Below are 12,705 nucleotides of genomic sequence, written 5' to 3'. Positions count from 1 at the left end.
GGAAGAGGAGTTGTTTCTCCCAAGTAACCACAAAGACAGCAAGGCCTTAACACAGCAGGTGTGCACTCTCTACTTGGGCAGCATCTTTTTATAATCGTCTTTTTGTAACAAAAAGGGAATAGTCATACTTGGAAAAACTGAGTGACAGTACAACTGGATGAAATATAACAGAATAAAAGAAACTACATGGTAATTAAAGCAGGTTCTTCACTGGTAAAAAAAAAATGTTAAAACATGACATTGTAAGTTGTCCTACTCAGGTTTCTTACGGACTCCTACACTGGATCTTCAGTTTCTCCTTTCCTGGGCTAGTATGTCGAACCACATCTCTTCCCTGAGCAACAGAAGAGTAAATGGTCATTGTCCCTTTCAAAGTAAAAGTCAGGCGAGCTGACTGGAGTCATGAGAGGTGACAGAAAGGGAACAAGAAACACATGAGGATTAAATCCGTCCTTTACGGAATGGGGTCAGACCCCAAACCCTGAATGACTTTCTGGGTGCTCACTGCTGGAGGTTCAGCATTCTCTAGAGCCACTCTAGCCCAAATCTCTAGAATACTCAGCTCCCTGAACCTGCAACTCCACAAGCTCCCAGAATGCCATGACTCCTCAGGCACACAAAAGCAACACACTCTTTTTTCCAAAAGGGCAATGAGGAAGCCCTTCCCCATCCATCCATGCATCCATCCTTTTCCCATCACATCTTTCCTGGGAAAAGAAGATGATCCTGGTATATAAAGGGTCAACTTGCTGCTAACATGGCTTAAACACAAGCATTAAATCCATTTCAGCAGTGGATGACACAACCTGTCATTGGTCTAGAATGAAAGATGCCATTAAGCAAGAACAGGGAGCAATCTTTCTTGTAAATAAAATAGGATTCAAAATCAGATCATACTTTCTAGTACCTGAAGCCCCGTAAATGAAGGTTTTCAGTTTGTTCAGCCCTTTTTAGCACTGCCTTAGTCTACAAGTACTTTTCTGGCAGAATAATCATCACAGTATATAAGGAACAGGACTCCTGAAACAATTCCATGCCATGAACAGGCATATCATTTTGAGTAAGTCAGACCTCATAATAAGTACTTATGAAGGAAGTTACACCCCACAAAACTGAATAATACTTAACACAGAGCACAAATCTTCATCTGTTTCATAACCACGCAAAGCTACTACAAATCTATTAAGGTAGTGGCTTTCTCCCACTTACATGTGAAAGCAACAAAAAAGAACAGAGAAAACCTTTGATTTGCCACTGTGTAACATCATATGCAGCAGCCCAGTTTAAACAAACTAGAAGGACAAAAAACCCAAACTAAAATCCACATCAATTTCTTTCACAGTTAAAAAATCAGAAACTTCAGAAGTAAAGATGTTTACCAAAAGACTAGTTTAAAAACAATAATAGAAAAGTGTTATACTCCTTTATATGGTCAACATCAGTTAATTATTGTATATGACTTTCGCATGCCTCATACACAAAGCATGTAAATTCAATAATTCCTCCTCTGGGCTTCCAAATACATCTTGGGCCTATTACCTGCAGCAGTAGGTACAGAATGCAGACTTTGTCTGGGCTCAGGGTAGAAGATGATGTAAATCATTTAAATGAACATATGGAAAATGGAAAATTTCCAAAGTCTGCCTGAGTGCATTAAAGGGAAACTGCAGAGAAATTCTCACAGCTGACTTTGGAAAAAACCCAGGCAATATCAATTCTCTATAAAGCAGTACTAAAGCTACAGTAGGATAGAGTTTAGTCCAGTATCTTGTCAACTTACTAGCATGAAATCAATGAATGTATAGAACTTGTGTGTCTCATGCCTTCCTATGCACAGATTTAAAGACTGCATGGAATATTAGAGATTGTTTAATTATTTCTTGATGAATTCCTAAGGTTAAGTAACAGCTGCAGTCAAAATATGGAGCTGACAGGTACTTTTCCCTAGATTCTATTTATTCATTTTATTTCCATAATGATTATATAATTTACATAATTATTATAATTCACATAATGAGTATTTGTATTCATGGGTACCTGAAAGAAATGCTGTGCTCATACACTGAACATTTACTACTTTCTGAAAGTTCAGGCTCATCAGGATATTTCAAGGGAATGTTTATCTTGACTGAATTCTTCTACCTTGATGAAATTCCCATCAGTTTCTGACAGACTTGTTAGTCTCCTATCTTTTGTCATCTTCCTTGGTGTGACTCTTTACCCTACAAAAATCGTCAAAATTTAAAACACTTAAAGTGAAAACAACCAAACTAAAATTTCAGGAAAAGGAATTAATAATTGGATCTTATATATGAAAGTCTCCCACACTATACAATTGCATTTGAATCAAAAACTTCTGTTCTTCTTGCATTTTGGGAAGGTAATGTTTTCTGTGGGTGTATGAAGTACATAGATGCTTCATGCAAATTATGTACCTTGTCATAAGTAGAGTTGTTTTACTTAGCTAAACACACAAAAGTTTGTTACTGGTAAAATATATTCATTATTCCTACACTCAGATTAAAACCTTCATCTTGCTGCTGAATTGAAAGAAAAATGTTACAAAAATTACAAGTTAAAGCACCTAGAAAGACATGTAGAATGCTGGACAGGAAGGAGGATGTACACACGAGGAGCCTACCCTCAGTAAGTTCAGTTACAGTTTATCATATCATACCAGAGCCCCTGTTTCAATCATCTATTCTTCTGCTGTGCACAAAGCAAGGAGCTTTGAAGCAAACTCTTGCACTAATTTTGCATGGAAACACCATCTGGCCCTAAACAACTATCTAGGCTATGGATCTATTAGAGCCTAGATATGGTCAACATGATATTGAAAGGTCAAAGAAGGGTCTAATTATATGCCTTAGTACTTAGAGGCCATGGTCACTGGAGCATGAACATAATCACTCAGGCCAAACGAGACTCATTTATAATTTTAATTATCGGCGAATCAGACGTCTCTTGAAGAGTTGTCCATGTAAAGGAATTATATGACTTTTGCTCAAAATAGCTGTCTTGTTTGTGTCTAAAATAACCCCTTGAGACACCCTCAATAATTCCCTGCTGATGGATTTAGAATCCATCAATCTTTTCAACCACTGCATGTTAACATATTTGGAGTATTGTATAATTGCACACAAAAAACCCACCTTATGTTCCAAGAGTATGATCTGTTACAATGGACTTATCAAAAATCCAGAATTCCAAACCTGAGATATATCAAGCTAGAGCTGACCATACAACTCCATTCTCTCCCTTGTGTGTAATGATGCAACATGTACAAAAACTACTGCAATGATATTTTAACAAGTCTCTTGCCTTGTTCACTGTATATGGTGGAGTCCTTTGGGGGTGGGAAATGAGCTGTAACTAAAGGAACACCCACTCTGGCTGCTGGGGAAAAAAACAGTTTTGTTTGAAAGAGACCAGGATGATGCAAAATGAAGGACATGTTAGGAGATACGCTGATCTGGAAAGTATACAACCTCTTCACCTGCCGTGGATGCTACATAACATTATGTAAATCACTTGAATAACATTTTTTGCCCTCAGATAGAATCACAGGATATGCTGAGTTAGAAGGGAGCCATCAGGATCATCAAGGCCAACTCCTGGCCCTGCACAGGACACCCCAATAATCTCACCATGTACCTGAGAGTGTTGTCCAAATGCCTCTTGAACTCACACAGGCTTGGTACTGTGACCACCCATCTGAGGAGCCTGTTCCAGTGCTCAATCACCCTCTGGGTGAAAAACCTTTTCTTGATATGCAGCCTAAGTGTCTCAACTCAGCTTCATACCATTTCCTTGAGTCCTGTCCCTGGCCCAGAGCATGAAGAGATCAGTACCTGCCCCTCCTCTTCCCCTCGTGAGGATATTGAAGACCACAATGAGGTCTGACCTCAGTCTCCTCTCCTCCAGGCTGAACAGACAAAGTGCCCTCAGCCACTCCTCATACAGCTTCCCCTCAAGGCCCTTCACCTTCCTCATGGCCTCCTTTGGACACTCTCTAATGGCTTCATGTCTTTCTTATATTGAGTGGCCTAAACCTGCCCCCAGCACTCCAGGTGAGGTCACCCCAGCTCAGAGCAGAGCAGGACAATCCCCTCCCTTGCCCAGCCAGCAATGCTGTGCCTGATGCCTCCGAGGACACTCCTGGCTGCCAGGGCACTGCTGACTCATATCCAACTTGCCATGGACCAGGACCCAAAGGTCACTTTCCACAGAGCTGCTCTCCAGCCTCTTGCTCCCCAGTCTACACACCCAACCAGGGCTGCTCCACCTTAGGTGCAGAATCCAGCACTTGCCCTTGCTGAACTTCATGCAGTTGGTAATTTTCTCTCTCTCTAATTTGTTTGAGGTCTCTCTGCAGGGCCTCTCTGCCCTTGACAAAGTCAACAGCTTCTCCCAAACTTAGACTCTCGTCCTTTCAAATAATTGCAGCTGATCCATTGACCTACTGTGGCTCCTTTCTCACACAACTACCCCATCTCCTCCGAGAGGGAAGCACGGCACTGGGAGATGGTGGCTGCTCCATCAGGCCTGACTGGCTCCAGCAGACACCGGCACCCACAGCCTGCAGGCAGGGCCACTGCCAGTGTCACAAAGTGCTGCTGGATGCGCTCCCAGCCACCGTGACTGCTGCTCTGAGCACTGTGCACACACAGAGCCTACTTCCAAAACTGGCTTTCAATAGGAATAAATGCTGAGCACTACAATTTAAGTCTCAGGGAAAACTCTCTCACACACAGAGTTTATTTGCCCAAGTTTAAAACTATGACGTCTATGGTCGTTACTATTCATTTTACCCATTCACAGCTTGATGCAGATTTCTCCCATGGTTTTACATGGGTGGCGAGAAAAGGAACAGATAGTTGTATAGTCAAAGCAGCTGGAGTAAATCACAGAGCTAGAATCAAACACGAAGATACTTATCAAATGGAAAAAGGTAATAAATTGGATCATTTGCTTCCATATTTCCCTTCGATCATTAATCAAAACCATTTCCATTTCTAATTTTACAATTTTTCTTTTCTTTTGACCTTTAATAAAATGTTTCAATTGATCAGGGTAATAAAAATGTGAATTATATGAGCTGGCACAGACAAAGAAAGACCATTGAGTAATCTGTGTTCCAGATATAACAAGGAAAATGCCTGTGATTAAGTATGGGCTAAAAGTAATTTTTTAAAAATCCAAGTATTATAGTTTTAACTTAAGAATTCAATAAAGTACAACCTTTTAAAAAAAATTCTGAACATGAACAACCAAAACAAAGTTTGTGGGACTGCAGCTGTCATTGGGTTGACATATAGAATATATTTGTCCATTAATAAAAAAATTTTTTAGCACAAATAAGAACATATTTTCCTTTGCTCTTGAAGTTTATTTCAATTATATCCCAAACACTAAATTGCTGAAATAGTTTCATAGAAAAAGAACTTAAAAGTTGTTTTTTTGGATTTTCTAAACACCAGCGCAGTACTGTCAGCAAGAACGCAATCAAAGCAAAAAGCCTGCTGAGCCTGCCAACCAGTAATATTATTTGTTTCAATAGCTTTCCTTTGAATAGAAGTATTGATTTTCTACATCAGAACTCTTCTACAAAGAGCATTAAAAGAGAAATTAGACTTCCTATTTTTTCTCCACCTTATTAAGGACCATTGTTGAAGCCTAGAAATAGAGCCACCAGGGATTTAAAAGTTTGAGCTAAATAGATCAGCCAGTTAGGAATTCTAGAAAATTTTTGTCTTTTGTAAGAATTCCTGCTATGGGGCAATGCCACTCCTGCCAGAATGGACAGGGGTTTTTTTTCCCCTTGGATAGAGGCAATTAGCTAAATTGCATTATTCCATGACCATCTGGCCTCAGCTACGTGTGTTCCTCACATAAAGTTCAGGTAAAGTGAAGGGACTGTGAAGGGAGGTAAGAACAGAATCATAGAATGAAGAGTACCAGTGGACTGGTGGAAAAAAGAAACTGAACTCTGGGAAAAGAGATCAAGGTCAGAGGTGTTTGGGAGAAGGCAACAAAGGGAATTATGGCTACCAGGAAACAAAATTTAAACAAATTCTGCACTTGAGAAGACTTCTTAGTTCAGAAAAATATCTACATGCCAGGAGAAACCCCTAATGACAGGTGGTTCAACAGGTTTTGTTACTCCTTCAGCAATATCCCCAGCCTGCCACACCTACCTACAGTCACCAGAGCCTAGGAGGACTTTCAGGCCTCAGGTAGCAACATCTTTTAGCAATGCTTTTTCAAGTAATAGTAGCGTTTTTTGACTTCCACAATTTAATTTCTATTCTTAAAAAAAGGCCAATGAACTAGAGAGCTACTACTGAGTCAGATTTAGGGGGACTAGTTACATACATTGAAGAACAAAGACTGGACTCACTTTTAAATTTTCACTTTAGAAGTATCAACATTAATTAACATAGTCATTATCACTAGCTGAAGATCAATTTTCAACAGTTACATTTCCATCATACTACAATAAATTTGGTGCAGTTACTTACACATCAGCATACTTAAATTGGAGTTAGCATAGCTACAAAGCAAAGATTTGCCCCACTATCATAGCAGTATTGTTGCCAATGTTTGGTTGAGCAAGGGTGACCCTGGAGTATCCCTAGTGACAATTACTGCAACAGGATCGCTAAAGAGACATGAGCAACATATTGCCTTTGCACTCTGACCACACACTTGGGATTAGAGATGTCCAATAAAAGACACAGGGCTCTATAAAGAACAGGCAATGACATTTAACTTCTGGGCTTCTGATCCCAAACAGGGAATTCAGATTTCAGAGTCTGACGTCTGCAGTGCATGGACGAACTCGACATTTCAGAGTGGGATTCAAAACAACTAATGCACTTGAAGTCCAGAGAAAAATCTGAGCACACAGAGCATCTTAAATGCCACAATGGAAACATTTACTCAGAGTTGCAGAGAAGTTCTAGCACACAGAGTACTGGACCTTCTTCTTAGGGCAGGTTTATGGGGTCTGACAGAGGGTTTCCGAAATACGACTGATATGGTGGTGATTCCACTGTTCACCTTATACACTACCACAACTCTCATACCTTTGCTTAGGGTGTAAGAGGTCATGTTCAATGCCATCCTTACCTAACAAAGTTCAAGTCCATGTTTTCCAGCTCCAAGGAAAGCCTTTCCCCCAGGCTATGTATCAAATGACACAGCAGTTCCTGTGATTCTTCCTGCTAGCCCTGTCTTGTTATGCAGAAAGAAATACTGACCTGAGAGGGGAAAAAAGCCAAACCCAAACATGAGAATCATAGCTAGTTCTAATGACTTTTTAAGAATACTTTGCCTCTAGGTTCCCAGATGTTGATCTCAGCTCCTGAGCCTGTTCTGGAATAGCTTCTACCCTACCAGCAGTTATCTGTACATGCACAGGTGGCCCAAAACCAGAGAACTGAGGCTCCTTTCTAACACTGCATGACACACACACTACTCCACCACCTCAATCCTTCAGCTGTTCCACCAGCTGCACTGTAACATCACTCATGCCCTGCAAATTTCTGGCTTTCTTTTATAATTCCTCTCATTTTTCTATATTCTAATCCATTCTTTCAAGCACTAACTAGTTTGAAGCTTGGTAGGGCACTTTCTCCCCACAGGAAAAGCTCCCACATTTGTGCTTGAGAAGCAAACAAATGATGAGAAGAGTCCAATACAATATTGGGAGTAGAAGTCTCCAAAAGAGAGAAATGGGGTGGAGGGGAATCCAATTAAAGAACAACTAAGGAGAAAACTTAATCCCCAGCTTAAACAAAATCTAAGAGGAAGCTGTGATTACTACAGTATGTTGGAGTATTGGTACTGGTTCTGGACTAAAAAAAGGATATTCAAACAAAAAGCATATTAACTCAAACTGCACATTTTTATTTAATTAGAGGTAAAACAGAAAGACCAGTAATAGGTCAATAATAATGACTTATTACTTCCTTTATGTGGCACATTTACAATAAATGGTAATTTACCATTAGAGAGACTTATTAAATTTTTTTCTGCTAAAGAAATTAACATTAGTCATGTGGAGAAAGAGGACACTCTCCATTTCCAGCTTGAGGATTTGCATTCAACAAGGCAGTCAGAGGATATTACAGATCCCGTTCCCCCTTTAGCAATGCAGGAAGAATTAAAGCATAACCATGTATGACATCATTCCAGCTGTACGCTGATGGGCTACAGATCGTTTCATCCATGCTATTTGAAAAACATTCCACTTTCCAGTCATTAGGCCTGCTAAATGGATTCACCTGCCATACCCTTGGAATCATTAAAAAAAGAAAAAAATCTTTGGCACACAGAACCGTACTTCAGTTTTATTCTTATGGCTGATGTACTATTACTTTTATGTCCTAAAAATAACTTAAAATTATTTTTTCACTTTCTCCATTGGAAACAAAAAATCGACATCTCTGTTCCCTGCTTTTACTCTTGCTCTAGGCTTATGTCAAAGTTTGTGATTAACTATCTTAGCAAACAAATATAACATGACTTTCTAGACAAAACTTGTCATTACCAGGGCTGCACTTTGCCTTACTATTTTTAAATAACTGCCTGTTAGCCTGTTCCAAGGAAAATAGGATCAGTTTACTCGTCTGAAGTCTACTTCTGTTAACTTCCTTAATTATTTGACATGAAGATAGAGAGCTGCTATTTAACACTTCTTCCAGTCAGAGGAAAATATCACACTATTTGTGCACTCATTATGGCTCTTAACTTCAGACTCATTTGAAAGCTTCAACTCTACAGGTGGGATTTTCAAAGCTGCCTCTAAGTCATTAATTTCTAATTGGACACCGCAACCCTCTAGGCAAGCTTTAAAAATCTCATCCTAAATAATCAATATTCTACTCCTTAATAACCTGATCTGCAAAAGAGTTGACAGGACAAAACATTTAGCTACTGAAGGGAGAGTGCTGTGATCATGGCAGGAAAAATAATAGATTGTATATCCTCATCTTAATGGTAGGATTATTTCCTACGCCCCATAAACTGTGAAAGGGACCAGACTGACAAAAGATGGAGGAGGAGAGGGAATCCTCAGGAAAAAAACAAACGAATCCAGAATCAAAGCTTCATACATAGCAGGAAAATGGAACAGATTGAACAGTGCTGTGCACTGCTTGGGTGTATATTCAGAATAAGTCTAAAACAATATGATCCAGATGGCAAAAAAAGCCCAACATTAAAGAGGATAATAAAATGCTATATAATGCCACAAAGCAATGTATTTGATAAAAATAAAACCAAATAATTAAGGTATCATTACAAACCTAGCCCCACATTTTTGAAATGCATAATATGGGCATTTAGAACACCAAAATAAATATCAGATCTTACTGGGTTAACTAATAGTTAAATACAAAATAAAAAGATTTTATTCAGGATATACATCAGCCTGAATGACCTAATGAAAATGAGAGAACTAATTATATTAAATCTGAGGCAACAGCAGGAAAAAAAGTCAGAGAAACATTTGGGAATATCTCACCAACTCAAGACTGTAAATAATTTGAAACATACTCTCCAAATACATCGGAAAGGGGGAGAAGGTAATCTAATATAGACCATCCCTAGTCTAATTAGCAGGCATTCGAACAACTGCATTTTCTCAGAGGGAAAGAAAATAACCCTCCCAAAACCCACACATTTAAAATTTTAATTATTATTTTCTCTGAGTTTCCTACATTCTATAACAGTTACAGAACTGGGTAATAATTACTTTGTGGAGTCCTTCCAAAATAAAATACCCTTAATCACCTTGCAGCAGAAAAAGGATTTCATCTGGTTTAATATACTGTATTTAAAAACACCCCAGATCTGCATTTTGACATCCAGGTAATTCAGTGTAATCAGAATACAGCTCTTTCCCTTAATGGTTCAGCCTATTTGTTCTACCTGGCACTCCGAGCCTGATACAGCTCAGAGCAGCGTCGTCCGCATCACAAAAGACTTGATCCTTACACTGATTACACCCTGGCATTTGCAGGCTGGATAGCACACTCATTTCTGTTCCACTGGGCAGCGGGCACGATGAGCCGCGGCAACGAGAATCGCCACAGAATCGGGCAGCGAGCACGGCCACAAAAACTGGCTGAGAACGCCATCCAAAGAGCTGCACGTGGCAAATACAGGGGGTGCAAGCACATCACAATCACTTGAAGCTGAAAGATACTCAGTACAGTAGCCACAATTCTTATCTTTTCACACAAGTAACCACCAGATTATTTGACATGACAAAACAAAATGCTTCCTCCCAATAGCTCGTAATAAGCATCAGTACAGGTTATACAAAAATTTAATCAAGAGATTGTAGTTCTTCAATAATTTCCAGGTTCAAATTTTCTATAAAACCTCCTTTGCCTCTGCCTTGATTTTTGCACAAGTTACCTGATGACATGGATTATGCAGGTAAAACCACATTAATAATTGTATATCTTCAGCTATTTTTTTTAAATCAGCCTTTTTTTGGCATTAGGTGAACAAAAAACAATCAAGATTTTAGTACAGCATCTATAAAGGAAATTCAAGTTTCCTTACTTTGACAACTTCACAGCTGACTCTTGATATAATCCTGTAAAGTACCTATTTTACATTTAGTCTGACTTGAATTGGTAATCTGAAATACTTAAAAATATTCTGTTACTAATACTGCTCTCTAAATCAGCAGATGATGTCTGGAGACATGAAGAGTTATGAATTTCAGATATTTCAAAATATTTTAAATAGATCTTTTTATTTTGAGCATAGCTAGGAGATGCACTTCTGTTTTGTTTTATATAATCACTGTGTATGTAAAATTCGAGGAAAATTAAAAGAAATTTTTGCATAATGAAGAAGATCAGCTTTTGAGTGCAGAGGCAGTGTGGACTGAGCAGGTTGAGGTCCTGAGTAAGGTCAGCATCAGGATTTTAATGCACCCAATTCTCTTTGTGACTTTGTCCAAAGTCCTAACTCAGACTCAATTAATTCTACATTCTCCAGATTTCTAGCTGTGGCAGCCCAGTAATGGTGACACTAATGATATTGAGACATTCTTTGAATTTATCCCACTCACAAAGTACCCTAATGAAGCTTTTCTTTCTAGTATATCAATAGCTAGTGACTTTCCTGCCTTTCTCTAAAGAGGTATCTTTAGAGATAGGCTATCTGCTATAACGCAAGTAAAACTCTAGAGCTGCACCAAAGACCGGCAGTTGTTTTTCAATAATCCCTGGTGTTGATACCAGGATATCAAAATAGTGGAAATCAATTTTGCAGACTAGTTACACACATAGTTGGAATCCCAAATTTCATTTGAAGGAACTAACACACTGGGGCTTTCAAAAGGTGAGCAACACTGGATACCATCTGATCAATAATTTCTCTTTCCTATTTTGATGCTACAGTTTGGAGTTGTACTCAAAAGAGCTCTGCAGTGATCCTGAGCAGATGCCCACCATCCATCCACAAGTGAGTGATCCACCTGACAATTAACCTGTGCAGCCTGGGGCTTGTGCCATGCTGCCTGCACAGCCTGCCCTTCAAGCCTCTGTGTGATGTCCTGGGAGTATCTTTTGGCCACAGGACAAATTCTGAGTAAACTTAGCCCTAATTGGAACAGAGGAGCATGTGGGCAGCTCCCACTTGGTACCAGTGATTATGTCACTTGTCTGACCTTGCCTTCATCTAACAAGTGCAGCAACAAGTTCTCATGTGAACACCCTTTCTGTCTGACAGCAGGAGGGATTAATAGAGTTTTTTTCCTCTTAGAAAGTGCTAGAATAGCCTGACTGACCAAAATGGGACAGTGCTTTCCACAGACAGGCCTGCACGGTGTGCAACTGTATTTAGGCCAATTCACTGCAGTGTGAAATACTGTACTATGTGGGAAGCAGCCACACTTAGCTCATCCATAAACTCAGCAGCCACACAGACGAGACTGCAACTACAAAATGAAGTTGGTCATGGCCTATTGCAAATTAAGGATTCCCACTGTGTACACACGCTTGTACCAGTGCCCATACACACAAGGCACTGTGCATCCTGGCACTCCCAGGCTGCGCAGGGAATTGCTTTACCCAGTTAATGATAAAACATGCTATGCTAGAGCTAACCTTAACTCCCCCCTTCACTCCTTATGTGAAATGGGTGTAGCCACTGGAGTGACAGTGCCACTTTCCCTACACAGGACAGTAGCAATGCTTCACAACTGCATGTGCTGCATTTTGGATTAAGAAATCCTTTGTGTTTTCCACATTGTCCTTAGTGGCTGTGACATGAGAGGAAGGAAAGAAGAGACTCCATGTTGTGCATTGGAGACAACACAGGCAAAGCCTTGACACCTTTTCTGCTGCCACTGATGTTCATAGCAAAGGTACAAAGATCCCAAAGAATAGAGTCCCCAGAAGAGCACATATCTGCTTCTTTGTCCCAGTCATTTCCCCACACATTGTGCTGAATCACCCCAAGCAGTTCCTCTGTGAATATGTACAATTTTCCATAGAGATAAATAGGCAATTGAAATGTAAAAGCCCATGACCGTTCACTTTCTATATACAAAATGCTGTAATCTTGTAATCAATATGCTATTTAACACAAAGCCAGTGCAGCCCCTGGGGGAGGGGAGCTGTGCTGGGAATACTTAGTTCGGGTGATAAGGTTTGATGCCGTCTTTCTGCTTCATGG

Source organism: Corvus moneduloides, chromosome 6 (genome assembly GCF_009650955.1).
Source record: "Corvus moneduloides isolate bCorMon1 chromosome 6, bCorMon1.pri, whole genome shotgun sequence".
NCBI lineage: Eukaryota > Metazoa > Chordata > Aves > Passeriformes > Corvidae > Corvus > Corvus moneduloides.
This window is presented reverse-complemented; position numbering follows the sequence as displayed.